This window comes from Phyllobates terribilis, unplaced genomic scaffold (genome assembly GCF_046119375.1).
Source record: "Phyllobates terribilis strain yellow unplaced genomic scaffold, ASM4611937v1 Scaffold_325__1_contigs__length_2139453, whole genome shotgun sequence".
Lineage (NCBI taxonomy): Eukaryota > Metazoa > Chordata > Amphibia > Anura > Dendrobatidae > Phyllobates > Phyllobates terribilis.
In genome coordinates this window covers 153341-181244 of record NW_027363085.1, presented here as the reverse complement: position 1 = coordinate 181244, position 27904 = coordinate 153341, and the positions used below count along the sequence as shown (strand labels likewise).

Below are 27904 nucleotides of genomic sequence, written 5' to 3'. Positions count from 1 at the left end.
TAGATCCCTTACATGCCTGCACTTTTCGGCTTGCTGCTGCTGCAATCCACGCGTTTTAGATCTGCATAACTCCACCTCTTTAAACACAGCACCTTCACCCCCTGCTGTTCCCACCCGCCTCAACACCGTTGGAAGGGAGGAGAACCAATTAAGGCGGGGGGTGGGGTGGAACGAGCAGCTGTCTACCCTTAGCAGGAGGGCTCCTGATTACATACCTCTCCTGCTGCTGCTGCTGGCTGTCCAGCAGCAGACTGAAGGTGGCTGCTGCTGTGCACAGGTATATAAAGGCTCAGAGCCTATTATGACACGCGCAGCCAGCGTTCCATTGCCACATTCCATCTACTGCAGGCAGGATACCTGGCTGGCTGAATGTCGCTGAGAAGCTCACAGAGACCGCCATAAGCAACAGTTTAACAGAATGCCACAGACTAATCAACCAAACTTTTTGGGTTGGGTTCTCTTTTATAGTCTGCAGGCATTAAATGAAAGAAGTCAGTGTTCCAGCAGAAGGAGACAACGTTTCAGAAAAGGCATTGTAGCAAACCAAAAAAGAAATTTTAAGCGCAGCAGAGTAACCAGCGCACATACCTGTTAGCTCAGGTGAGTTTAAAAGGCTGCTGTTGATAACAAGGGCATTTGCTAAATAGATGGTGTGTGTGCAACAATATACTGAAAGGTCAATTATATTGTGCAGCTTATCTCACCACCTGTAGTTATTTAGGTGAAAGCTCCAAAATGCTTGCCTAATATGTCTGTTTATCCAAAAGGAAGTAAAAAGGGAGAGCTAGAAAGATAGCATTGCATCACATTACATGGCAATGCAATGCACAGTTGCTGAAGTTGAACCAAAATGAGCTTGTAATCTGGCTTCTGCAACTTTGAACATGAAAAATCCAATGAGGAGAAGAAAAGCAAAGCCAAAGAGTCCATCCCAAAATCCGACAAACAAGCAAAATGAACAAAAAACATTGAATTCAATTCTTTCTGATTTTAGAAACTGCATTAAAGAAGGGGTGCACCGGTCCTGGAGATACTGCAATACCAGGTCAATGCGTGGAGTGGACAGAGCAAGCTCTTTTTCCATCTCCCTGTTCTAAAAATCCATTTAATATATGGTCCCCAGATAGGGGACGTATCAGATATTAAACTGATAAGAACAGATACTACACTTGATCTTAGCCAAAAGGCCGAGAAGCGATAACCAGAATTGGTTTCAAACTACGGAGCCACCCAAGGATCCTGAAAAGTCCATTTGTGGAGATGAGCTCCTGGACTCCCGTTAAGAAGACATGTTGTCAACCTCTAGATCCCTTACATGCCTGCACTTTTCGGCTTGCTGCTGCTGCAATCCACGCATTTTAGATCTGCATAACTCCACCTCTTTAAATACAGCACCTTCACCCCCTGCTGTTCCCACCCGCCTCAACACCGTTGGAAGGGAGGAGAACCAATTAAGGCGGGGGGTGGGGTGGAACGAGCAGCTGTCTACCCTTAGCAGGAGGGCTCCTGATTACATACCTCTCCTGCTGCTGCTGCTGCTGCTGGCTGTCCAGCAGCAGACTGAAGGTGGCTGCTGCTGTGCACAGGTATATAAAGGCTCAGAGCCTATTATGACACGCGCAGCCAGCGTTCCATTGCCACATTCCATCTACTGCAGGCAGGATACCTGGCTGGCTGAATGTCGCTGAGAAGCTCACAGAGACCGCCATAAGCAACAGTTTAACAGAATGCCACAGACTAATCAACCAAACTTTTTGGGTTGGGTTCTCTTTTATAGTCTGCAGGCATTAAATGAAAGAAGTCAGTGTTCCAGCAGAAGGAGACAACGTTTCAGAAAAGGCATTGTAGCAAACCAAAAAAGAAATTTTAAGCGCAGCAGAGTAACCAGCGCACATACCTGTTAGCTCAGGTGAGTTTAAAAGGCTGCTGTTGATAACAAGGGCATTTGCTAAATAGATGGTGTGTGTGCAACAATATACTGAAAGGTCAATTATATTGTGCAGCTTATCTCACCACCTGTAGTTATTTAGGTGAAAGCTCCAAAATGCTTGCCTAATATGTCTGTTTATCCAAAAGGAAGTAAAAAGGGAGAGCTAGAAAGATAGCATTGCATCACATTACATGGCAATGCAATGCACAGTTGCTGAAGTTGAACCAAAATGAGCTTGTAATCTGGCTTCTGCAACTTTGAACATGAAAAATCCAATGAGGAGAAGAAAAGCAAAGCCAAAGAGTCCATCCCAAAATCCGACAAACAAGCAAAATGAACAAAAAACATTGAATTCAATTCTTTCTGATTTTAGAAACTGCATTAAAGAAGGGGTGCACCGGTCCTGGAGATACTGCAATACCAGGTCAATGCGTGGAGTGGACAGAGCAAGCTCTTTTTCCATCTCCCTGTTCTAAAAATCCATTTAATATATGGTCCCCAGATAGGGGACGTATCAGATATTAAACTGATAAGAACAGATACTACACTTGATCTTAGCCAAAAGGCCGAGAAGCGATAACCAGAATTGGTTTCAAACTACGGAGCCACCCAAGGATCCTGAAAAGTCCATTTGTGGAGATGAGCTAATGGACTCCCGTTAAGAAGACATGTTGTCAACCTCTAGATCCCTTACATGCCTGCACTTTTCGGCTTGCTGCTGCTGCAATCCACGCGTTTTAGATCTGCATAACTCCACCTCTTTAAACACAGCACCTTCACCCCCTGCTGTTCCCACCCGCCTCAACACCGTTGGAAGGGAGGAGAACCAATTAAGGCGGGGGGTGGGGTGGAACGAGCAGCTGTCTACCCTTAGCAGGAGGGCTCCTGATTACATACCTCTCCTGCTGCTGCTGCTGCTGGCTGTCCAGCAGCAGACTGAAGGTGGCTGCTGCTGTGCACAGGTATATAAAGGCTCAGAGCCTATTATGACACGCGCAGCCAGCGTTCCATTGCCACATTCCATCTACTGCAGGCAGGATACCTGGCTGGCTGAATGTCGCTGAGAAGCTCACAGAGACCGCCATAAGCAACAGTTTAACAGAATGCCACAGACTAATCAACCAAACTTTTTGGGTTGGGTTCTCTTTTATAGTCTGCAGGCATTAAATGAAAGAAGTCAGTGTTCCAGCAGAAGGAGACAACGTTTCAGAAAAGGCATTGTAGCAAACCAAAAAAGAAATTTTAAGCGCAGCAGAGTAACCAGCGCACATACCTGTTAGCTCAGGTGAGTTTAAAAGGCTGCTGTTGATAACAAGGGCATTTGCTAAATAGATGGTGTGTGTGCAACAATATACTGAAAGGTCAATTATATTGTGCAGCTTATCTCACCACCTGTAGTTATTTAGGTGAAAGCTCCAAAATGCTTGCCTAATATGTCTGTTTATCCAAAAGGAAGTAAAAAGGGAGAGCTAGAAAGATAGCATTGCATCACATTACATGGCAATGCAATGCACAGTTGCTGAAGTTGAACCAAAATGAGCTTGTAATCTGGCTTCTGCAACTTTGAACATGAAAAATCCAATGAGGAGAAGAAAAGCAAAGCCAAAGAGTCCATCCCAAAATCCGACAAACAAGCAAAATGAACAAAAAACATTGAATTCAATTCTTTCTGATTTTAGAAACTGCATTAAAGAAGGGGTGCACCGGTCCTGGAGATACTGCAATACCAGGTCAATGCGTGGAGTGGACAGAGCAAGCTCTTTTTCCATCTCCCTGTTCTAAAAATCCATTTAATATATGGTCCCCAGATAGGGGACGTATCAGATATTAAACTGATAAGAACAGATACTACACTTGATCTTAGCCAAAAGGCCGAGAAGCGATAACCAGAATTGGTTTCAAACTACGGAGCCACCCAAGGATCCTGAAAAGTCCATTTGTGGAGATGAGCTCCTGGACTCCCGTTAAGAAGACATGTTGTCAACCTCTAGATCCCTTACATGCCTGCACTTTTCGGCTTGCTGCTGCTGCAATCCACGCGTTTTAGATCTGCATAACTCCACCTCTTTAAACACAGCACCTTCACCCCCTGCTGTTCCCACCCGCCTCAACACCGTTGGAAGGGAGGAGAACCAATTAAGGCGGGGGGTGGGGTGGAACGAGCAGCTGTCTACCCTTAGCAGGAGGGCTCCTGATTACATACCTCTCCTGCTGCTGCTGCTGCTGGCTGTCCAGCAGCAGACTGAAGGTGGCTGCTGCTGTGCACAGGTATATAAAGGCTCAGAGCCTATTATGACACGCGCAGCCAGCGTTCCATTGCCACATTCCATCTACTGCAGGCAGGATACCTGGCTGGCTGAATGTCGCTGAGAAGCTCACAGAGACCGCCATAAGCAACAGTTTAACAGAATGCCACAGACTAATCAACCAAACTTTTTGGGTTGGGTTCTCTTTTATAGTCTGCAGGCATTAAATGAAAGAAGTCAGTGTTCCAGCAGAAGGAGACAACGTTTCAGAAAAGGCATTGTAGCAAACCAAAAAAGAAATTTTAAGCGCAGCAGAGTAACCAGCGCACATACCTGTTAGCTCAGGTGAGTTTAAAAGGCTGCTGTTGATAACAAGGGCATTTGCTAAATAGATGGTGTGTGTGCAACAATATACTGAAAGGTCAATTATATTGTGCAGCTTATCTCACCACCTGTAGTTATTTAGGTGAAAGCTCCAAAATGCTTGCCTAATATGTCTGTTTATCCAAAAGGAAGTAAAAAGGGAGAGCTAGAAAGATAGCATTGCATCACATTACATGGCAATGCAATGCACAGTTGCTGAAGTTGAACCAAAATGAGCTTGTAATCTGGCTTCTGCAACTTTGAACATGAAAAATCCAATGAGGAGAAGAAAAGCAAAGCCAAAGAGTCCATCCCAAAATCCGACAAACAAGCAAAATGAACAAAAAACATTGAATTCAATTCTTTCTGATTTTAGAAACTGCATTAAAGAAGGGGTGCACCGGTCCTGGAGATACTGCAATACCAGGTCAATGCGTGGAGTGGACAGAGCAAGCTCTTTTTCCATCTCCCTGTTCTAAAAATCCATTTAATATATGGTCCCCAGATAGGGGACGTATCAGATATTAAACTGATAAGAACAGATACTACACTTGATCTTAGCCAAAAGGCCGAGAAGCGATAACCAGAATTGGTTTCAAACTACGGTGCCACCCAAGGATCCTGAAAAGTCCATTTGTGGAGATGAGCTCCTGGACTCCCGTTAAGAAGACATGTTGTCAACCTCTAGATCCCTTACATGCCTGCACTTTTCGGCTTGCTGCTGCTGCAATCCACGCGTTTTAGATCTGCATAACTCCACCTCTTTAAACACAGCACCTTCACCCCCTGCTGTTCCCACCCGCCTCAACACCGTTGGAAGGGAGGAGAACCAATTAAGGCGGGGGGTGGGGTGGAACGAGCAGCTGTCTACCCTTAGCAGGAGGGCTCCTGATTACATACCTCTCCTGCTGCTGCTGCTGCTGGCTGTCCAGCAGCAGACTGAAGGTGGCTGCTGCTGTGCACAGGTATATAAAGGCTCAGAGCCTATTATGACACGCGCAGCCAGCGTTCCATTGCCACATTCCATCTACTGCAGGCAGGATACCTGGCTGGCTGAATGTCGCTGAGAAGCTCACAGAGACCGCCATAAGCAACAGTTTAACAGAATGCCACAGACTAATCAACCAAACTTTTTGGGTTGGGTTCTCTTTTATAGTCTGCAGGCATTAAATGAAAGAAGTCAGTGTTCCAGCAGAAGGAGACAACGTTTCAGAAAAGGCATTGTAGCAAACCAAAAAAGAAATTTTAAGCGCAGCAGAGTAACCAGCGCACATACCTGTTAGCTCAGGTGAGTTTAAAAGGCTGCTGTTGATAACAAGGGCATTTGCTAAATAGATGGTGTGTGTGCAACAATATACTGAAAGGTCAATTATATTGTGCAGCTTATCTCACCACCTGTAGTTATTTAGGTGAAAGCTCCAAAATGCTTGCCTAATATGTCTGTTTATCCAAAAGGAAGTAAAAAGGGAGAGCTAGAAAGATAGCATTGCATCACATTACATGGCAATGCAATGCACAGTTGCTGAAGTTGAACCAAAATGAGCTTGTAATCTGGCTTCTGCAACTTTGAACATGAAAAATCCAATGAGGAGAAGAAAAGCAAAGCCAAAGAGTCCATCCCAAAATCCGACAAACAAGCAAAATGAACAAAAAACATTGAATTCAATTCTTTCTGATTTTAGAAACTGCATTAAAGAAGGGGTGCACCGGTCCTGGAGATACTGCAATACCAGGTCAATGCGTGGAGTGGACAGAGCAAGCTCTTTTTCCATCTCCCTGTTCTAAAAATCCATTTAATATATGGTCCCCAGATAGGGGACGTATCAGATATTAAACTGATAAGAACAGATACTACACTTGATCTTAGCCAAAAGGCCGAGAAGCGATAACCAGAATTGGTTTCAAACTACGGAGCCACCCAAGGATCCTGAAAAGTCCATTTGTGGAGATGAGCTCCTGGACTCCCGTTAAGAAGACATGTTGTCAACCTCTAGATCCCTTACATGCCTGCACTTTTCGGCTTGCTGCTGCTGCAATCCACGCGTTTTAGATCTGCATAACTCCACCTCTTTAAACACAGCACCTTCACCCCCTGCTGTTCCCACCCGCCTCAACACCGTTGGAAGGGAGGAGAACCAATTAAGGCGGGGGGTGGGGTGGAACGAGCAGCTGTCTACCCTTAGCAGGAGGGCTCCTGATTACATACCTCTCCTGCTGCTGCTGCTGCTGGCTGTCCAGCAGCAGACTGAAGGTGGCTGCTGCTGTGCACAGGTATATAAAGGCTCAGAGCCTATTATGACACGCGCAGCCAGCGTTCCATTGCCACATTCCATCTACTGCAGGCAGGATACCTGGCTGGCTGAATGTCGCTGAGAAGCTCACAGAGACCGCCATAAGCAACAGTTTAACAGAATGCCACAGACTAATCAACCAAACTTTTTGGGTTGGGTTCTCTTTTATAGTCTGCAGGCATTAAATGAAAGAAGTCAGTGTTCCAGCAGAAGGAGACAACGTTTCAGAAAAGGCATTGTAGCAAACCAAAAAAGAAATTTTAAGCGCAGCAGAGTAACCAGCGCACATACCTGTTAGCTCAGGTGAGTTTAAAAGGCTGCTGTTGATAACAAGGGCATTTGCTAAATAGATGGTGTGTGTGCAACAATATACTGAAAGGTCAATTATATTGTGCAGCTTATCTCACCACCTGTAGTTATTTAGGTGAAAGCTCCAAAATGCTTGCCTAATATGTCTGTTTATCCAAAAGGAAGTAAAAAGGGAGAGCTAGAAAGATAGCATTGCATCACATTACATGGCAATGCAATGCACAGTTGCTGAAGTTGAACCAAAATGAGCTTGTAATCTGGCTTCTGCAACTTTGAACATGAAAAATCCAATGAGGAGAAGAAAAGCAAAGCCAAAGAGTCCATCCCAAAATCCGACAAACAAGCAAAATGAACAAAAAACATTGAATTCAATTCTTTCTGATTTTAGAAACTGCATTAAAGAAGGGGTGCACCGGTCCTGGAGATACTGCAATACCAGGTCAATGCGTGGAGTGGACAGAGCAAGCTCTTTTTCCATCTCCCTGTTCTAAAAATCCATTTAATATATGGTCCCCAGATAGGGGACGTATCAGATATTAAACTGATAAGAACAGATACTACACTTGATCTTAGCCAAAAGGCCGAGAAGCGATAACCAGAATTGGTTTCAAACTACGGAGCCACCCAAGGATCCTGAAAAGTCCATTTGTGGAGATGAGCTCCTGGACTCCCGTTAAGAAGACATGTTGTCAACCTCTAGATCCCTTACATGCCTGCACTTTTCGGCTTGCTGCTGCTGCAATCCACGCGTTTTAGATCTGCATAACTCCAACACTTTAAACACAGCACCTTCACCCCCTGCTGTTCCCACCCGCCTCAACACCGTTGGAAGGGAGGAGAACCAATTAAGGCGGGGGGTGGGGTGGAACGAGCAGCTGTCTACCCTTAGCAGGAGGGCTCCTGATTACATACCTCTCCTGCTGCTGCTGCTGCTGCTGGCTGTCCAGCAGCAGACTGAAGGTGGCTGCTGCTGTGCACAGGTATATAAAGGCTCAGAGCCTATTATGACACGCGCAGCCAGCGTTCCATTGCCACATTCCATCTACTGCAGGCAGGATACCTGGCTGGCTGAATGTCGCTGAGAAGCTCACAGAGACCGCCATAAGCAACAGTTTAACAGAATGCCACAGACTAATCAACCAAACTTTTTGGGTTGGGTTCTCTTTTATAGTCTGCAGGCATTAAATGAAAGAAGTCAGTGTTCCAGCAGAAGGAGACAACGTTTCAGAAAAGGCATTGTAGCAAACCAAAAAAGAAATTTTAAGCGCAGCAGAGTAACCAGCGCACATACCTGTTAGCTCAGGTGAGTTTAAAAGGCTGCTGTTGATAACAAGGGCATTTGCTAAATAGATGGTGTGTGTGCAACAATATACTGAAAGGTCAATTATATTGTGCAGCTTATCTCACCACCTGTAGTTATTTAGGTGAAAGCTCCAAAATGCTTGCCTAATATGTCTGTTTATCCAAAAGGAAGTAAAAAGGGAGAGCTAGAAAGATAGCATTGCATCACATTACATGGCAATGCAATGCACAGTTGCTGAAGTTGAACCAAAATGAGCTTGTAATCTGGCTTCTGCAACTTTGAACATGAAAAATCCAATGAGGAGAAGAAAAGCAAAGCCAAAGAGTCCATCCCAAAATCCGACAAACAAGCAAAATGAACAAAAAACATTGAATTCAATTCTTTCTGATTTTAGAAACTGCATTAAAGAAGGGGTGCACCGGTCCTGGAGATACTGCAATACCAGGTCAATGCGTGGAGTGGACAGAGCAAGCTCTTTTTCCATCTCCCTGTTCTAAAAATCCATTTAATATATGGTCCCCAGATAGGGGACGTATCAGATATTAAACTGATAAGAACAGATACTACACTTGATCTTAGCCAAAAGGCCGAGAAGCGATAACCAGAATTGGTTTCAAACTACGGAGCCACCCAAGGATCCTGAAAAGTCCATTTGTGGAGATGAGCTCCTGGACTCCCGTTAAGAAGACATGTTGTCAACCTCTAGATCCCTTACATGCCTGCACTTTTCGGCTTGCTGCTGCTGCAATCCACGCGTTTTAGATCTGCATAACTCCACCTCTTTAAACACAGCACCTTCACCCCCTGCTGTTCCCACCCGCCTCAACACCGTTGGAAGGGAGGAGAACCAATTAAGGCGGGGGGTGGGGTGGAACGAGCAGCTGTCTACCCTTAGCAGGAGGGCTCCTGATTACATACCTCTCCTGCTGCTGCTGCTGCTGGCTGTCCAGCAGCAGACTGAAGGTGGCTGCTGCTGTGCACAGGTATATAAAGGCTCAGAGCCTATTATGACACGCGCAGCCAGCGTTCCATTGCCACATTCCATCTACTGCAGGCAGGATACCTGGCTGGCTGAATGTCGCTGAGAAGCTCACAGAGACCGCCATAAGCAACAGTTTAACAGAATGCCACAGACTAATCAACCAAACTTTTTGGGTTGGGTTCTCTTTTATAGTCTGCAGGCATTAAATGAAAGAAGTCAGTGTTCCAGCAGAAGGAGACAACGTTTCAGAAAAGGCATTGTAGCAAACCAAAAAAGAAATTTTAAGCGCAGCAGAGTAACCAGCGCACATACCTGTTAGCTCAGGTGAGTTTAAAAGGCTGCTGTTGATAACAAGGGCATTTGCTAAATAGATGGTGTGTGTGCAACAATATACTGAAAGGTCAATTATATTGTGCAGCTTATCTCACCACCTGTAGTTATTTAGGTGAAAGCTCCAAAATGCTTGCCTAATATGTCTGTTTATCCAAAAGGAAGTAAAAAGGGAGAGCTAGAAAGATAGCATTGCATCACATTACATGGCAATGCAATGCACAGTTGCTGAAGTTGAACCAAAATGAGCTTGTAATCTGGCTTCTGCAACTTTGAACATGAAAAATCCAATGAGGAGAAGAAAAGCAAAGCCAAAGAGTCCATCCCAAAATCCGACAAACAAGCAAAATGAACAAAAAACATTGAATTCAATTCTTTCTGATTTTAGAAACTGCATTAAAGAAGGGGTGCACCGGTCCTGGAGATACTGCAATACCAGGTCAATGCGTGGAGTGGACAGAGCAAGCTCTTTTTCCATCTCCCTGTTCTAAAAATCCATTTAATATATGGTCCCCAGATAGGGGACGTATCAGATATTAAACTGATAAGAACAGATACTACACTTGATCTTAGCCAAAAGGCCGAGAAGCGATAACCAGAATTGGTTTCAAACTACGGAGCCACCCAAGGATCCTGAAAAGTCCATTTGTGGAGATGAGCTCCTGGACTCCCGTTAAGAAGACATGTTGTCAACCTCTAGATCCCTTACATGCCTGCACTTTTCGGCTTGCTGCTGCTGCAATCCACGCGTTTTAGATCTGCATAACTCCAACACTTTAAACACAGCACCTTCACCCCCTGCTGTTCCCACCCGCCTCAACACCGTTGGAAGGGAGGAGAACCAATTAAGGCGGGGGGTGGGGTGGAACGAGCAGCTGTCTACCCTTAGCAGGAGGGCTCCTGATTACATACCTCTCCTGCTGCTGCTGCTGCTGCTGGCTGTCCAGCAGCAGACTGAAGGTGGCTGCTGCTGTGCACAGGTATATAAAGGCTCAGAGCCTATTATGACACGCGCAGCCAGCGTTCCATTGCCACATTCCATCTACTGCAGGCAGGATACCTGGCTGGCTGAATGTCGCTGAGAAGCTCACAGAGACCGCCATAAGCAACAGTTTAACAGAATGCCACAGACTAATCAACCAAACTTTTTGGGTTGGGTTCTCTTTTATAGTCTGCAGGCATTAAATGAAAGAAGTCAGTGTTCCAGCAGAAGGAGACAACGTTTCAGAAAAGGCATTGTAGCAAACCAAAAAAGAAATTTTAAGCGCAGCAGAGTAACCAGCGCACATACCTGTTAGCTCAGGTGAGTTTAAAAGGCTGCTGTTGATAACAAGGGCATTTGCTAAATAGATGGTGTGTGTGCAACAATATACTGAAAGGTCAATTATATTGTGCAGCTTATCTCACCACCTGTAGTTATTTAGGTGAAAGCTCCAAAATGCTTGCCTAATATGTCTGTTTATCCAAAAGGAAGTAAAAAGGGAGAGCTAGAAAGATAGCATTGCATCACATTACATGGCAATGCAATGCACAGTTGCTGAAGTTGAACCAAAATGAGCTTGTAATCTGGCTTCTGCAACTTTGAACATGAAAAATCCAATGAGGAGAAGAAAAGCAAAGCCAAAGAGTCCATCCCAAAATCCGACAAACAAGCAAAATGAACAAAAAACATTGAATTCAATTCTTTCTGATTTTAGAAACTGCATTAAAGAAGGGGTGCACCGGTCCTGGAGATACTGCAATACCAGGTCAATGCGTGGAGTGGACAGAGCAAGCTCTTTTTCCATCTCCCTGTTCTAAAAATCCATTTAATATATGGTCCCCAGATAGGGGACGTATCAGATATTAAACTGATAAGAACAGATACTACACTTGATCTTAGCCAAAAGGCCGAGAAGCGATAACCAGAATTGGTTTCAAACTACGGAGCCACCCAAGGATCCTGAAAAGTCCATTTGTGGAGATGAGCTCCTGGACTCCCGTTAAGAAGACATGTTGTCAACCTCTAGATCCCTTACATGCCTGCACTTTTCGGCTTGCTGCTGCTGCAATCCACGCGTTTTAGATCTGCATAACTCCAACTCTTTAAACACAGCACCTTCACCCCCTGCTGTTCCCACCCGCCTCAACACCGTTGGAAGGGAGGAGAACCAATTAAGGCGGGGGGTGGGGTGGAACGAGCAGCTGTCTACCCTTAGCAGGAGGGCTCCTGATTACATACCTCTCCTGCTGCTGCTGCTGCTGCTGGCTGTCCAGCAGCAGACTGAAGGTGGCTGCTGCTGTGCACAGGTATATAAAGGCTCAGAGCCTATTATGACACGCGCAGCCAGCGTTCCATTGCCACATTCCATCTACTGCAGGCAGGATACCTGGCTGGCTGAATGTCGCTGAGAAGCTCACAGAGACCGCCATAAGCAACAGTTTAACAGAATGCCACAGACTAATCAACCAAACTTTTTGGGTTGGGTTCTCTTTTATAGTCTGCAGGCATTAAATGAAAGAAGTCAGTGTTCCAGCAGAAGGAGACAACGTTTCAGAAAAGGCATTGTAGCAAACCAAAAAAGAAATTTTAAGCGCAGCAGAGTAACCAGCGCACATACCTGTTAGCTCAGGTGAGTTTAAAAGGCTGCTGTTGATAACAAGGGCATTTGCTAAATAGATGGTGTGTGTGCAACAATATACTGAAAGGTCAATTATATTGTGCAGCTTATCTCACCACCTGTAGTTATTTAGGTGAAAGCTCCAAAATGCTTGCCTAATATGTCTGTTTATCCAAAAGGAAGTAAAAAGGGAGAGCTAGAAAGATAGTGACGCGCCCCCTGGGCCATATTCTTTATGGGAATATCCGGAGCCGGATCAGATGGGGGTTGTAGTCTCCGAGTGGCTATGACCCGGTCCGTGCCCAGGGTGTCAAACTCAGTTGTATGTGGCAGTCCTACAGATGTTAATAAGTTCTTAATGTCGACTACGCCACCCGTTGTATTGCGGTCACTATGGCCGCCGCTGCAGCAGGGTCCGCTGAGGCTGATGGTGTAGGTGCAGCTTGTGATGGTATAACCCCCAACGGGAGGGGTATAGCCTCAGAGGGGACAGGTGCAGAGGATGGGGGTTGTGGTGGTGCAGTGCAGACGGCAGTGAAGACAGAGTCGGGTTGTGCAGTTAAGGGTGTTTACTTACTGCAGATGTTGTACTGGTCACTCCAGCTTCGAGTGACCACCCGAGCCGTGCTGCGTCCACCAGGTCCTGGATCCAGCCAACCCCCAAACAAGTCCGGAGCGTGGCCCTGAGCTCTCCTTCTGTCCCGTTCTCTGGCCGTCCCCACCAGTGATCCACCTAGGTCCAGCTCCCTCGGGCCTTCTGTTGGGACACCCTTGGCCCTGGGTTCCCTGACCCTTCATGTGGTGTGCCTTCGGGGTGGATGTGGTGGGTGACCGTGGCAAACGCTGCCCACGGTCTCCGGTCTCTGGCTGGGGAATGTTTTTACCCCCACCAGCTTGGGTTCCGGTACCCTGATGCCGACTCTTCACCCGGGGATTTTAGTTGGGATCTTAGAGTCCTCTCTTCTGTTCCTCTGGGTCTCTCTCTTTTCTCCCTTGCTGCAGGCTGACTTCCTCTCTGCTTGCTGTCTGCTCCTCTGCAGCTGTCTTGCTGTCTCCAACTGACTTGTTCTCTGCATCTGACCCTGTTCTTTGTTGGTGCCCACCTTATATACACCCTCTATGTGTGAGCTCAGGTGACCAGCACCCAATGAGCTCCTATCTTTACCCAGGCTGCTCCCCCTATCTGCCCCTACACTACATGGGATGTACCACCCCCCTCCCACTCCAGCCAGGAACAGACTCGGTCGTACCTGCACATTTCTAAGTGGGAGTACCGTCGGCCTGTTCCCCGGAAATGGGATGTGTGTAGTGCATGCAGCCTACCGAGCTCAGTTCCACACTCCATCCTTACCCGGGAGTGGAATATCACACCTCTGGGTTGAGGTGCAATACCCCTGTAGCAGCCGAATCCTCAGGGTGCTACATTCCCCCCTGGTAAATCACAGCACGTCCTCGGGCTGTAAGACATAAAACAACACCAAAACATACAATTTTTTTCTTTTCATATAAACATAATAAAACATATAAAACATTATATATATATAAAACTTTTCATATAAACATTCTCGTCGTCTCTTGTTTCAGATTCCTCCTCCGGACACTGTGCAACGTGTGTCCGGGAAAAGTGCGACAGTCTCTTAGAAAAATGGTTTTTCCTCTAAAACCGGTAGGGGGCGCTTTAGGAAGCGCAACTATATACAGGGAAGTTGGCCGCTCTCAGTCCTCGGCCAGGTAGAGGGAAGGGAATGGCTGCTCACAGTCCTCAGCCTGTGGGATTAAGGGGTTAACGGGTAAACAGTTCACTCAGCTGGTCCCAACGGGGACTATATATATGTTGCACTCAGCTGGTCCCAACGGGGACTATATATATGTTGCAACAGTCTCTTTGATACCCGGTCGGGTAACTATTTACATCACTGCTCTGCCGCACTCAACGGCGTCTTCCTCCTGCTCTTTGCTTATAGCTGGTTGTAACTTCAGACCCGTCCGGGTCCTCTTGCTCCTCCTCCTCGCACCGCAACTCCTCCTCCGTCAGGCGGTGTACGTGGAGGGCGTAAGGTCCTTTGGCACACTTGTGCCGGGTGAAGGTGACCTCGTCTCCGATGTAGAGGTCACGACCTCTGTGCCCCTCCGGCAGATGGGACTCCACGTCTCTGCGCGTGACAAAGACGTCGCCGGGGGTGTTGTTGTCTCTAATGAAGCCCCACCCATGCTGCTGGTTGAACTTTATTACAGTCCCGGTGGTACGGGGACTGTGCGCTGCACGGGGGTCCCTCCTGGTCCGGCTCTTCTGCTCGGCGCTCCTTATTTGGGCCTGTTGTTCTCGGACCCGCCTCTCTCTCCGCTCCCTTGCGAACTCCTCGAGCTGCTGTCGGCAACACTCAGCACGCTCCGCTGCAGCTGCCCGGGTTTCCTGAGTGAACCCCATTAGGTCTTCTCCGGTGGGGTCCCACTCAAACTGCGCTTCCGCTAGCGGGGGCGAGATCCTTATTACGGGCTTCGGAGCCGGAATCAGGGGTGCACACATGGCCCCAACCCTCCTCTGGTGCTCCAGTTCGTAATACTTCTGGGGCCAGATGAAAGGCTGCCCGTCCGGCCACGTGTGCTGGGCAAACAAGTCCTCTCCCAGACGCGGCACCCTTGGTTTTACGGGCGCGGGCGCGGTGGTGGTGGCGCCCGGGTTGCCCAGGCCTTGCGGCCAGGCCTGGGGCACCTGGAAGGTGAAGGGCACCGTTAATACGGCGGCGCCCTGGGCTACCTGGCCTTGCGACCAGGCCGGAGGCTCCGCGGAGGTAGGGGGCGCTGTTGGTGATGCGGCGCCCGGGGGTACTAGGCCTTGCGACCAGGCTGGTGGTATTTCCTGCTTTGCACGCTCCGGGTCGAGGCGCGTGACGTCACAGGGGTCGCTGCGGCGGCTTCCGGTCGGGGCCTAGTCCATAGCGGTGACATGGCGGCTACGGGCACAGCAGGGGGACTTTCGGGCTCTGCGACGGGGAGCTGGGGCAGGTGGGCGGTTTCACGGCTTGGGGTATAGGCGTCCCCTTTACCTGCCTCCATGCGTTCGGCTCCCTTCTCGGCGCCGTCTCCGACCTTGGGTCCTCCCGCGCCATCCTCAGAGGCGGTCTGTCTCCTCATCTTGGCTGGCGTGCTCCGGGCCTTGGTTTGCTGGGCCATCTCTCGGCTCCATTCCGCCAATATCTCGCGCTGTACCCGGGCCATCCTCCGTGCGAGGCCCTCCAGGGCAGTCTGTGCACACTCCCGGTCTCGGGGGAGCTGTGCAAGGACCTCCACTAGGCCTAGTGGGGTCGTGGTGTCTAGCAGGCTCCTGACCAACGGGTCGGTGCTGCTCTGCTCTTCCTCCAGCAGGCTCCTGGCCAGCGGGCCGGTGCTGCTCTGCTCTCCTTCCTCGGTCTTTAGCAGACTCCTGTCCTGCGGGCCGGTGCTGTTCTGCTTTCTCTCCATATCCGGGTAAGCTTCTCCGCTACTCCTCGTTAGACTTCTTGCCTCCGGGTGCGCTCGCTCCAGACTGCTCCAGGCGGTACCCATCTTCGTTCTTTTCTTTCGTCTCCTCCCACTTCGAGGGCGGTCCCGGGGCCACTGGGTGACTGTCAGCTCCAGGGGCGGTTCTTTCACGCTGACAGACACCTCTAGCATCACAGTCTCTGTTGGTGGGGGCGGTTTCCACTTTTGGCGCCATTTTCTGTCCTGGCCCACGATGGGAGGCGGCCTCTTGCCCTCCTTTGGCACGCCCATAATGGCGTCCGCTGCTCTTCCAAGGCGGGAAATCTTCGGATTTGGCGGGAAGCGTCGCCCAGTGGCGGGAAACCCTGCAGATGGCGGGAACAAGCTGGAAATGGCGGACAATCGGCGGGAAACGACCTGTGATGGGGTCCGATGGCGTGGACCCTCCGGAACCGGCGGGAGACTTCTTTCTGAGGTAAACTTGCACTTTTCTTCAGGCACGCAGTACCCGGGTGTTGCGGGCACGTAATCCTGCCGACTACGCCAAAGTTGACGCGCCCCCTGGGCCATATTCTTTATGGGAATATCCGGAGCCGGATCAGATGGGGGTTGTAGTCTCCGAGTGGCTATGACCCGGTCCGTGCCCAGGGTGTCAAACTCAGTTGTATGTGGCAGTCCTACAGATGTTAATAAGTTCTTAATGTCGACTACGCCACCCGTTGTATTGCGGTCACTATGGCCGCCGCTGCAGCAGGGTCCGCTGAGGATGATGGTGTAGGTGCAGCTTGTGATGGTATAACCCCCAACGGGAGGGGTATAGCCTCAGAGGGGACAGGTGCAGAGGATGGGGGTTGTGGTGGTGCAGTGCAGACGGCAGTGAAGACAGAGTCGGGTTGTGCAGTTAAGGGTGTTTACTTACTGCAGATGTTGTACTGGTCACTCCAGCTTCGAGTGACCACCCGAGCCGTGCTGCGTCCACCAGGTCCTGGATCCAGCCAACCCCCAAACAAGTCCGGAGCGTGGCCCTGAGCTCTCCTTCTGTCCCGTTCTCTGGCCGTCCCCACCAATGATCCACCTAGGTCCAGCTCCCTCGGGCCTTCTGTTGGGACACCCTTGGCCCTGGGTTCCCTGACCCTTCATGTGGTGTGCCTTCGGGGTGGATGTGGTGGGTGACCGTGGCAAACGCTGCCCACGGTCTCCGGTCTCTGGCTGGGGAATGTTTTTACCCCCACCAGCTTGGGTTCCGGTACCCTGATGCCGACTCTTCACCCGGGGATTTTAGTTGGGATCTTAGAGTCCTCTCTTCTGTTCCTCTGGGTCTCTCTCTTTTCTCCCTTGCTGCAGGCTGACTTCCTCTCTGCTTGCTGTCTGCTCCTCTGCAGCTGTCTTGCTGTCTCCAACTGACTTGTTCTCTGCATCTGACCCTGTTCTTTGTTGGTGCCCACCTTATATACACCCTCTATGTGTGAGCTCAGGTGACCAGCACCCAATGAGCTCCTATCTTTACCCAGGCTGCTCCCCCTATCTGCCCCTACACTACATGGGATGTACCACCCCCCTCCCACTCCAGCCAGGAACAGACTCGGTCGTACCTGCACATTTCTAAGTGGGAGTACCGTCGGCCTGTTCCCCGGAAATGGGATGTGTGTAGTGCATGCAGCCTACCGAGCTCAGTTCCACACTCCATCCTTACCCGGGAGTGGAATATCACACCTCTGGGTTGAGGTGCAATACCCCTGTAGCAGCCGAATCCTCAGGGTGCTACAATAGCATTGCATCACATTACATGGCAATGCAATGCACAGTTGCTGAAGTTGAACCAAAATGAGCTTGTAATCTGGCTTCTGCAACTTTGAACATGAAAAATCCAATGAGGAGAAGAAAAGCAAAGCCAAAGAGTCCATCCCAAAATCCGACAAACAAGCAAAATGAACAAAAAACATTGAATTCAATTCTTTCTGATTTTAGAAACTGCATTAAAGAAGGGGTGCACCGGTCCTGGAGATACTGCAATACCAGGTCAATGCGTGGAGTGGACAGAGCAAGCTCTTTTTCCATCTCCCTGTTCTAAAAATCCATTTAATATATGGTCCCCAGATAGGGGACGTATCAGATATTAAACTGATAAGAACAGATACTACACTTGATCTTAGCCAAAAGGCCGAGAAGCGATAACCAGAATTGGTTTCAAACTACGGAGCCACCCAAGGATCCTGAAAAGTCCATTTGTGGAGATGAGCTCCTGGACTCCCGTTAAGAAGACATGTTGTCAACCTCTAGATCCCTTACATGCCTGCACTTTTCGGCTTGCTGCTGCTGCAATCCACGCGTTTTAGATCTGCATAACTCCACCTCTTTAAACACAGCACCTTCACCCCCTGCTGTTCCCACCCGCCTCAACACCGTTGGAAGGGAGGAGAACCAATTAAGGCGGGGGGTGGGGTGGAACGAGCAGCTGTCTACCCTTAGCAGGAGGGCTCCTGATTACATACCTCTCCTGCTGCTGCTGCTGCTGCTGGCTGTCCAGCAGCAGACTGAAGGTGGCTGCTGCTGTGCACAGGTATATAAAGGCTCAGAGCCTATTATGACACGCGCAGCCAGCGTTCCATTGCCACATTCCATCTACTGCAGGCAGGATACCTGGCTGGCTGAATGTCGCTGAGAAGCTCACAGAGACCGCCATAAGCAACAGTTTAACAGAATGCCACAGACTAATCAACCAAACTTTTTGGGTTGGGTTCTCTTTTATAGTCTGCAGGCATTAAATGAAAGAAGTCAGTGTTCCAGCAGAAGGAGACAACGTTTCAGAAAAGGCATTGTAGCAAACCAAAAAAGAAATTTTAAGCGCAGCAGAGTAACCAGCGCACATACCTGTTAGCTCAGGTGAGTTTAAAAGGCTGCTGTTGATAACAAGGGCATTTGCTAAATAGATGGTGTGTGTGCAACAATATACTGAAAGGTCAATTATATTGTGCAGCTTATCTCACCACCTGTAGTTATTTAGGTGAAAGCTCCAAAATGCTTGCCTAATATGTCTGTTTATCCAAAAGGAAGTAAAAAGGGAGAGCTAGAAAGATAGCATTGCATCACATTACATGGCAATGCAATGCACAGTTGCTGAAGTTGAACCAAAATGAGCTTGTAATCTGGCTTCTGCAACTTTGAACATGAAAAATCCAATGAGGAGAAGAAAAGCAAAGCCAAAGAGTCCATCCCAAAATCCGACAAACAAGCAAAATGAACAAAAAACATTGAATTCAATTCTTTCTGATTTTAGAAACTGCATTAAAGAAGGGGTGCACCGGTCCTGGAGATACTGCAATACCAGGTCAATGCGTGGAGTGGACAGAGCAAGCTCTTTTTCCATCTCCCTGTTCTAAAAATCCATTTAATATATGGTCCCCAGATAGGGGACGTATCAGATATTAAACTGATAAGAACAGATACTACACTTGATCTTAGCCAAAAGGCCGAGAAGCGATAACCAGAATTGGTTTCAAACTACGGAGCCACCCAAGGATCCTGAAAAGTCCATTTGTGGAGATGAGCTCCTGGACTCCCGTTAAGAAGACATGTTGTCAACCTCTAGATCCCTTACATGCCTGCACTTTTCGGCTTGCTGCTGCTGCAATCCACGCGTTTTAGATCTGCATAACTCCACCTCTTTAAACACAGCACCTTCACCCCCTGCTGTTCCCACCCGCCTCAACACCGTTGGAAGGGAGGAGAACCAATTAAGGCGGGGGGTGGGGTGGAACGAGCAGCTGTCTACCCTTAGCAGGAGGGCTCCTGATTACATACCTCTCCTGCTGCTGCTGCTGCTGGCTGTCCAGCAGCAGACTGAAGGTGGCTGCTGCTGTGCACAGGTATATAAAGGCTCAGAGCCTATTATGACACGCGCAGCCAGCGTTCCATTGCCACATTCCATCTACTGCAGGCAGGATACCTGGCTGGCTGAATGTCGCTGAGAAGCTCACAGAGACCGCCATAAGCAACAGTTTAACAGAATGCCACAGACTAATCAACCAAACTTTTTGGGTTGGGTTCTCTTTTATAGTCTGCAGGCATTAAATGAAAGAAGTCAGTGTTCCAGCAGAAGGAGACAACGTTTCAGAAAAGGCATTGTAGCAAACCAAAAAAGAAATTTTAAGCGCAGCAGAGTAACCAGCGCACATACCTGTTAGCTCAGGTGAGTTTAAAAGGCTGCTGTTGATAACAAGGGCATTTGCTAAATAGATGGTGTGTGTGCAACAATATACTGAAAGGTCAATTATATTGTGCAGCTTATCTCACCACCTGTAGTTATTTAGGTGAAAGCTCCAAAATGCTTGCCTAATATGTCTGTTTATCCAAAAGGAAGTAAAAAGGGAGAGCTAGAAAGATAGCATTGCATCACATTACATGGCAATGCAATGCACAGTTGCTGAAGTTGAACCAAAATGAGCTTGTAATCTGGCTTCTGCAACTTTGAACATGAAAAATCCAATGAGGAGAAGAAAAGCAAAGCCAAAGAGTCCATCCCAAAATCCGACAAACAAGCAAAATGAACAAAAAACATTGAATTCAATTCTTTCTGATTTTAGAAACTGCATTAAAGAAGGGGTGCACCGGTCCTGGAGATACTGCAATACCAGGTCAATGCGTGGAGTGGACAGAGCAAGCTCTTTTTCCATCTCCCTGTTCTAAAAATCCATTTAATATATGGTCCCCAGATAGGGGACGTATCAGATATTAAACTGATAAGAACAGATACTACACTTGATCTTAGCCAAAAGGCCGAGAAGCGATAACCAGAATTGGTTTCAAACTACGGAGCCACCCAAGGATCCTGAAAAGTCCATTTGTGGAGATGAGCTCCTGGACTCCCGTTAAGAAGACATGTTGTCAACCTCTAGATCCCTTACATGCCTGCACTTTTCGGCTTGCTGCTGCTGCAATCCACGCGTTTTAGATCTGCATAACTCCACCTCTTTAAACACAGCACCTTCACCCCCTGCTGTTCCCACCCGCCTCAACACCGTTGGAAGGGAGGAGAACCAATTAAGGCGGGGGGTGGGGTGGAACGAGCAGCTGTCTACCCTTAGCAGGAGGGCTCCTGATTACATACCTCTCCTGCTGCTGCTGCTGCTGGCTGTCCAGCAGCAGACTGAAGGTGGCTGCTGCTGTGCACAGGTATATAAAGGCTCAGAGCCTATTATGACACGCGCAGCCAGCGTTCCATTGCCACATTCCATCTACTGCAGGCAGGATACCTGGCTGGCTGAATGTCGCTGAGAAGCTCACAGAGACCGCCATAAGCAACAGTTTAACAGAATGCCACAGACTAATCAACCAAACTTTTTGGGTTGGGTTCTCTTTTATAGTCTGCAGGCATTAAATGAAAGAAGTCAGTGTTCCAGCAGAAGGAGACAACGTTTCAGAAAAGGCATTGTAGCAAACCAAAAAAGAAATTTTAAGCGCAGCAGAGTAACCAGCGCACATACCTGTTAGCTCAGGTGAGTTTAAAAGGCTGCTGTTGATAACAAGGGCATTTGCTAAATAGATGGTGTGTGTGCAACAATATACTGAAAGGTCAATTATATTGTGCAGCTTATCTCACCACCTGTAGTTATTTAGGTGAAAGCTCCAAAATGCTTGCCTAATATGTCTGTTTATCCAAAAGGAAGTAAAAAGGGAGAGCTAGAAAGATAGCATTGCATCACATTACATGGCAATGCAATGCACAGTTGCTGAAGTTGAACCAAAATGAGCTTGTAATCTGGCTTCTGCAACTTTGAACATGAAAAATCCAATGAGGAGAAGAAAAGCAAAGCCAAAGAGTCCATCCCAAAATCCGACAAACAAGCAAAATGAACAAAAAACATTGAATTCAATTCTTTCTGATTTTAGAAACTGCATTAAAGAAGGGGTGCACCGGTCCTGGAGATACTGCAATACCAGGTCAATGCGTGGAGTGGACAGAGCAAGCTCTTTTTCCATCTCCCTGTTCTAAAAATCCATTTAATATATGGTCCCCAGATAGGGGACGTATCAGATATTAAACTGATAAGAACAGATACTACACTTGATCTTAGCCAAAAGGCCGAGAAGCGATAACCAGAATTGGTTTCAAACTACGGAGCCACCCAAGGATCCTGAAAAGTCCATTTGTGGAGATGAGCTCCTGGACTCCCGTTAAGAAGACATGTTGTCAACCTCTAGATCCCTTACATGCCTGCAATTTTCGGCTTGCTGCTGCTGCAATCCACGCGTTTTAGATCTGCATAACTCCACCTCTTTAAACACAGCACCTTCACCCCCTGCTGTTCCCACCCGCCTCAACACCGTTGGAAGGGAGGAGAACCAATTAAGGCGGGGGGTGGGGTGGAACGAGCAGCTGTCTACCCTTAGCAGGAGGGCTCCTGATTACATACCTCTCCTGCTGCTGCTGCTGCTGGCTGTCCAGCAGCAGACTGAAGGTGGCTGCTGCTGTGCACAGGTATATAAAGGCTCAGAGCCTATTATGACACGCGCAGCCAGCGTTCCATTGCCACATTCCATCTACTGCAGGCAGGATACCTGGCTGGCTGAATGTCGCTGAGAAGCTCACAGAGACCGCCATAAGCAACAGTTTAACAGAATGCCACAGACTAATCAACCAAACTTTTTGGGTTGGGTTCTCTTTTATAGTCTGCAGGCATTAAATGAAAGAAGTCAGTGTTCCAGCAGAAGGAGACAACGTTTCAGAAAAGGCATTGTAGCAAACCAAAAAAGAAATTTTAAGCGCAGCAGAGTAACCAGCGCACATACCTGTTAGCTCAGGTGAGTTTAAAAGGCTGCTGTTGATAACAAGGGCATTTGCTAAATAGATGGTGTGTGTGCAACAATATACTGAAAGGTCAATTATATTGTGCAGCTTATCTCACCACCTGTAGTTATTTAGGTGAAAGCTCCAAAATGCTTGCCTAATATGTCTGTTTATCCAAAAGGAAGTAAAAAGGGAGAGCTAGAAAGATAGCATTGCATCACATTACATGGCAATGCAATGCACAGTTGCTGAAGTTGAACCAAAATGAGCTTGTAATCTGGCTTCTGCAACTTTGAACATGAAAAATCCAATGAGGAGAAGAAAAGCAAAGCCAAAGAGTCCATCCCAAAATCCGACAAACAAGCAAAATGAACAAAAAACATTGAATTCAATTCTTTCTGATTTTAGAAACTGCATTAAAGAAGGGGTGCACCGGTCCTGGAGATACTGCAATACCAGGTCAATGCGTGGAGTGGACAGAGCAAGCTCTTTTTCCATCTCCCTGTTCTAAAAATCCATTTAATATATGGTCCCCAGATAGGGGACATATCAGATATTAAACTGATAAGAACAGATACTACACTTGATCTTAGCCAAAAGGCCGAGAAGCGATAACCAGAATTGGTTTCAAACTACGGAGCCACCCAAGGATCCTGAAAAGTCCATTTGTGGAGATGAGCTCCTGGACTCCCGTTAAGAAGACATGTTGTCAACCTCTAGATCCCTTACATGCCTGCACTTTTCGGCTTGCTGCTGCTGCAATCCACGCGTTTTAGATCTGCATAACTCCACCTCTTTAAACACAGCACCTTCACCCCCTGCTGTTCCCACCCGCCTCAACACCGTTGGAAGGGAGGAGAACCAATTAAGGCGGGGGGTGGGGTGGAACGAGCAGCTGTCTACCCTTAGCAGGAGGGCTCCTGATTACATACCTCTCCTGCTGCTGCTGCTGCTGGCTGTCCAGCAGCAGACTGAAGGTGGCTGCTGCTGTGCACAGGTATATAAAGGCTCAGAGCCTATTATGACACGCGCAGCCAGCGTTCCATTGCCACATTCCATCTACTGCAGGCAGGATACCTGGCTGGCTGAATGTCGCTGAGAAGCTCACAGAGACCGCCATAAGCAACAGTTTAACAGAATGCCACAGACTAATCAACCAAACTTTTTGGGTTGGGTTCTCTTTTATAGTCTGCAGGCATTAAATGAAAGAAGTCAGTGTTCCAGCAGAAGGAGACAACGTTTCAGAAAAGGCATTGTAGCAAACCAAAAAAGAAATTTTAAGCGCAGCAGAGTAACCAGCGCACATACCTGTTAGCTCAGGTGAGTTTAAAAGGCTGCTGTTGATAACAAGGGCATTTGCTAAATAGATGGTGTGTGTGCAACAATATACTGAAAGGTCAATTATATTGTGCAGCTTATCTCACCACCTGTAGTTATTTAGGTGAAAGCTCCAAAATGCTTGCCTAATATGTCTGTTTATCCAAAAGGAAGTAAAAAGGGAGAGCTAGAAAGACAGCATTGCATCACATTACATGGCAATGCAATGCACAGTTGCTGAAGTTGAACCAAAATGAGCTTGTAATCTGGCTTCTGCAACTTTGAACATGAAAAATCCAATGAGGAGAAGAAAAGCAAAGCCAAAGAGTCCATCCCAAAATCCGACAAACAAGCAAAATGAACAAAAAACATTGAATTCAATTCTTTCTGATTTTAGAAACTGCATTAAAGAAGGGGTGCACCGGTCCTGGAGATACTGCAATACCAGGTCAATGCGTGGAGTGGACAGAGCAAGCTCTTTTTCCATCTCCCTGTTCTAAAAATCCATTTAATATATGGTCCCCAGATAGGGGACGTATCAGATATTAAACTGATAAGAACAGATACTACACTTGATCTTAGCCAAAAGGCCGAGAAGCGATAACCAGAATTGGTTTCAAACTACGGAGCCACCCAAGGATCCTGAAAAGTCCATTTGTGGAGATGAGCTCCTGGACTCCCGTTAAGAAGACATGTTGTCAACCTCTAGATCCCTTACATGCCTGCACTTTTCGGCTTGCTGCTGCTGCAATCCACGCGTTTTAGATCTGCATAACTCCACCTCTTTAAACACAGCACCTTCACCCCCTGCTGTTCCCACCCGCCTCAACACCGTTGGAAGGGAGGAGAACCAATTAAGGCGGGGGGTGGGGTGGAACGAGCAGCTGTCTACCCTTAGCAGGAGGGCTCCTGATTACATACCTCTCCTGCTGCTGCTGCTGCTGGCTGTCCAGCAGCAGACTGAAGGTGGCTGCTGCTGTGCACAGGTATATAAAGGCTCAGAGCCTATTATGACACGCGCAGCCAGCGTTCCATTGCCACATTCCATCTACTGCAGGCAGGATACCTGGCTGGCTGAATGTCGCTGAGAAGCTCACAGAGACCGCCATAAGCAACAGTTTAACAGAATGCCACAGACTAATCAACCAAACTTTTTGGGTTGGGTTCTCTTTTATAGTCTGCAGGCATTAAATGAAAGAAGTCAGTGTTCCAGCAGAAGGAGACAACGTTTCAGAAAAGGCATTGTAGCAAACCAAAAAAGAAATTTTAAGCGCAGCAGAGTAACCAGCGCACATACCTGTTAGCTCAGGTGAGTTTAAAAGGCTGCTGTTGATAACAAGGGCATTTGCTAAATAGATGGTGTGTGTGCAACAATATACTGAAAGGTCAATTATATTGTGCAGCTTATCTCACCACCTGTAGTTATTTAGGTGAAAGCTCCAAAATGCTTGCCTAATATGTCTGTTTATCCAAAAGGAAGTAAAAAGGGAGAGCTAGAAAGATAGCATTGCATCACATTACATGGCAATGCAATGCACAGTTGCTGAAGTTGAACCAAAATGAGCTTGTAATCTGGCTTCTGCAACTTTGAACATGAAAAATCCAATGAGGAGAAGAAAAGCAAAGCCAAAGAGTCCATCCCAAAATCCGACAAACAAGCAAAATGAACAAAAAACATTGAATTCAATTCTTTCTGATTTTAGAAACTGCATTAAAGAAGGGGTGCACCGGTCCTGGAGATACTGCAATACCAGGTCAATGCGTGGAGTGGACAGAGCAAGCTCTTTTTCCATCTCCCTGTTCTAAAAATCCATTTAATATATGGTCCCCAGATAGGGGACGTATCAGATATTAAACTGATAAGAACAGATAAGATACTACACTTGATCTTAGCCAAAAGGCCGAGAAGCGATAACCAGAATTGGTTTCAAACTACGGAGCCACCCAAGGATCCTGAAAAGTCCATTTGTGGAGATGAGCTCCTGGACTCCCGTTAAGAAGACATGTTGTCAACCTCTAGATCCCTTACATGCCTGCACTTTTCGGCTTGCTGCTGCTGCAATCCACGCGTTTTAGATCTGCATAACTCCACCTCTTTAAACACAGCACCTTCACCCCCTGCTGTTCCCACCCGCCTCAACACCGTTGGAAGGGAGGAGAACCAATTAAGGCGGGGGGTGGGGTGGAACGAGCAGCTGTCTACCCTTAGCAGGAGGGCTCCTGATTACATACCTCTCCTGCTGCTGCTGCTGCTGGCTGTCCAGCAGCAGACTGAAGGTGGCTGCTGCTGTGCACAGGTATATAAAGGCTCAGAGCCTATTATGACACGCGCAGCCAGCGTTCCATTGCCACATTCCATCTACTGCAGGCAGGATACCTGGCTGGCTGAATGTCGCTGAGAAGCTCACAGAGACCGCCATAAGCAACAGTTTAACAGAATGCCACAGACTAATCAACCAAACTTTTTGGGTTGGGTTCTCTTTTATAGTCTGCAGGCATTAAATGAAAGAAGTCAGTGTTCCAGCAGAAGGAGACAACGTTTCAGAAAAGGCATTGTAGCAAACCAAAAAAGAAATTTTAAGCGCAGCAGAGTAACCAGCGCACATACCTGTTAGCTCAGGTGAGTTTAAAAGGCTGCTGTTGATAACAAGGGCATTTGCTAAATAGATGGTGTGTGTGCAACAATATACTGAAAGGTCAATTATATTGTGCAGCTTATCTCACCACCTGTAGTTATTTAGGTGAAAGCTCCAAAATGCTTGCCTAATATGTCTGTTTATCCAAAAGGAAGTAAAAAGGGAGAGCTAGAAAGATAGCATTGCATCACATTACATGGCAATGCAATGCACAGTTGCTGAAGTTGAACCAAAATGAGCTTGTAATCTGGCTTCTGCAACTTTGAACATGAAAAATCCAATGAGGAGAAGAAAAGCAAAGCCAAAGAGTCCATCCCCAAATCCGACAAACAAGCAAAATGAACAAAAAACATTGAATTCAATTCTTTCTGATTTTAGAAACTGCATTAAAGAAGGGGTGCACCGGTCCTGGAGATACTGCAATACCAGGTCAATGCGTGGAGTGGACAGAGCAAGCTCTTTTTCCATCTCCCTGTTCTAAAAATCCATTTAATATATGGTCCCCAGATAGGGGACGTATCAGATATTAAACTGATAAGAACAGATACTACACTTGATCTTAGCCAAAAGGCCGAGAAGCGATAACCAGAATTGGTTTCAAACTACGGAGCCACCCAAGGATCCTGAAAAGTCCATTTGTGGAGATGAGCTCCTGGACTCCCGTTAAGAAGACATGTTGTCAACCTCTAGATCCCTTACATGCCTGCACTTTTCGGCTTGCTGCTGCTGCAATCCACACGTTTTAGATCTGCATAACTCCACCTCTTTAAACACAGCACCTTCACCCCCTGCTGTTCCCACCCGCCTCAACACCGTTGGAAGGGAGGAGAACCAATTAAGGCGGGGGGTGGGGTGGAACGAGCAGCTGTCTACCCTTAGCAGGAGGGCTCCTGATTACATACCTCTCCTGCTGCTGCTGCTGCTGGCTGTCCAGCAGCAGACTGAAGGTGGCTGCTGCTGTGCACAGGTATATAAAGGCTCAGAGCCTATTATGACACGCGCAGCCAGCGTTCCATTGCCACATTCCATCTACTGCAGGCAGGATACCTGGCTGGCTGAATGTCGCTGAGAAGCTCACAGAGACCGCCATAAGCAACAGTTTAACAGAATGCCACAGACTAATCAACCAAACTTTTTGGGTTGGGTTCTCTTTTATAGTCTGCAGGCATTAAATGAAAGAAGTCAGTGTTCCAGCAGAAGGAGACAACGTTTCAGAAAAGGCATTGTAGCAAACCAAAAAAGAAATTTTAAGCGCAGCAGAGTAACCAGCGCACATACCTGTTAGCTCAGGTGAGTTTAAAAGGCTGCTGTTGATAACAAGGGCATTTGCTAAATAGATGGTGTGTGT

The 27904-nt window shown here is 47.4% G+C and overlaps 17 non-coding genes across 17 annotated transcripts; all 17 read right to left on the bottom strand.

Moving 5' to 3' along the window:
• Positions 1–1008: 1008 nt before the first annotated feature.
• On the bottom strand, positions 1009–1199 carry LOC141221193 (U2 spliceosomal RNA). The gene has a single exon (XR_012289235.1). It is a non-coding gene; the product is annotated as a U2 spliceosomal RNA (small nuclear RNA).
• A 1118-nt stretch (positions 1200–2317) lies between these two features.
• On the bottom strand, positions 2318–2508 carry LOC141221192 (U2 spliceosomal RNA). Its single transcript, XR_012289234.1, has one exon. It is a non-coding gene; the product is annotated as a U2 spliceosomal RNA (small nuclear RNA).
• Positions 2509–3623: 1115 nt separating this feature from the next.
• Positions 3624–3814, bottom strand: LOC141221191 (U2 spliceosomal RNA). The gene has a single exon (XR_012289233.1). It is a non-coding gene; the product is annotated as a U2 spliceosomal RNA (small nuclear RNA).
• Positions 3815–4929: 1115 nt separating this feature from the next.
• Positions 4930–5120, bottom strand: LOC141221190 (U2 spliceosomal RNA). Its single transcript, XR_012289232.1, has one exon. It is a non-coding gene; the product is annotated as a U2 spliceosomal RNA (small nuclear RNA).
• Positions 5121–6235: 1115 nt separating this feature from the next.
• On the bottom strand, positions 6236–6426 carry LOC141221189 (U2 spliceosomal RNA). Its single transcript, XR_012289231.1, has one exon. It is a non-coding gene; the product is annotated as a U2 spliceosomal RNA (small nuclear RNA).
• Positions 6427–7541: 1115 nt separating this feature from the next.
• On the bottom strand, positions 7542–7732 carry LOC141221188 (U2 spliceosomal RNA). Its single transcript, XR_012289230.1, has one exon. It is a non-coding gene; the product is annotated as a U2 spliceosomal RNA (small nuclear RNA).
• Positions 7733–8850: 1118 nt separating this feature from the next.
• Positions 8851–9041, bottom strand: LOC141221186 (U2 spliceosomal RNA). The gene has a single exon (XR_012289229.1). It is a non-coding gene; the product is annotated as a U2 spliceosomal RNA (small nuclear RNA).
• Positions 9042–10156: 1115 nt separating this feature from the next.
• LOC141221185 (U2 spliceosomal RNA) lies at positions 10157–10347 on the bottom strand. The gene has a single exon (XR_012289228.1). It is a non-coding gene; the product is annotated as a U2 spliceosomal RNA (small nuclear RNA).
• Positions 10348–11465: 1118 nt separating this feature from the next.
• LOC141221184 (U2 spliceosomal RNA) lies at positions 11466–11656 on the bottom strand. The gene has a single exon (XR_012289227.1). It is a non-coding gene; the product is annotated as a U2 spliceosomal RNA (small nuclear RNA).
• A 6142-nt stretch (positions 11657–17798) lies between these two features.
• LOC141221182 (U2 spliceosomal RNA) lies at positions 17799–17989 on the bottom strand. The gene has a single exon (XR_012289225.1). It is a non-coding gene; the product is annotated as a U2 spliceosomal RNA (small nuclear RNA).
• A 1118-nt stretch (positions 17990–19107) lies between these two features.
• LOC141221181 (U2 spliceosomal RNA) lies at positions 19108–19298 on the bottom strand. Its single transcript, XR_012289224.1, has one exon. It is a non-coding gene; the product is annotated as a U2 spliceosomal RNA (small nuclear RNA).
• A 1115-nt stretch (positions 19299–20413) lies between these two features.
• Positions 20414–20604, bottom strand: LOC141221180 (U2 spliceosomal RNA). Its single transcript, XR_012289223.1, has one exon. It is a non-coding gene; the product is annotated as a U2 spliceosomal RNA (small nuclear RNA).
• Positions 20605–21719: 1115 nt separating this feature from the next.
• Positions 21720–21910, bottom strand: LOC141221179 (U2 spliceosomal RNA). Its single transcript, XR_012289222.1, has one exon. It is a non-coding gene; the product is annotated as a U2 spliceosomal RNA (small nuclear RNA).
• A 1115-nt stretch (positions 21911–23025) lies between these two features.
• On the bottom strand, positions 23026–23216 carry LOC141221160 (U2 spliceosomal RNA). Its single transcript, XR_012289204.1, has one exon. It is a non-coding gene; the product is annotated as a U2 spliceosomal RNA (small nuclear RNA).
• A 1115-nt stretch (positions 23217–24331) lies between these two features.
• Positions 24332–24522, bottom strand: LOC141221178 (U2 spliceosomal RNA). The gene has a single exon (XR_012289221.1). It is a non-coding gene; the product is annotated as a U2 spliceosomal RNA (small nuclear RNA).
• Positions 24523–25637: 1115 nt separating this feature from the next.
• On the bottom strand, positions 25638–25833 carry LOC141221537 (U2 spliceosomal RNA). The gene has a single exon (XR_012289566.1). It is a non-coding gene; the product is annotated as a U2 spliceosomal RNA (small nuclear RNA).
• Positions 25834–26948: 1115 nt separating this feature from the next.
• Positions 26949–27139, bottom strand: LOC141221177 (U2 spliceosomal RNA). The gene has a single exon (XR_012289220.1). It is a non-coding gene; the product is annotated as a U2 spliceosomal RNA (small nuclear RNA).
• Between the last annotated feature and the right edge of the window lie 765 nt (positions 27140–27904).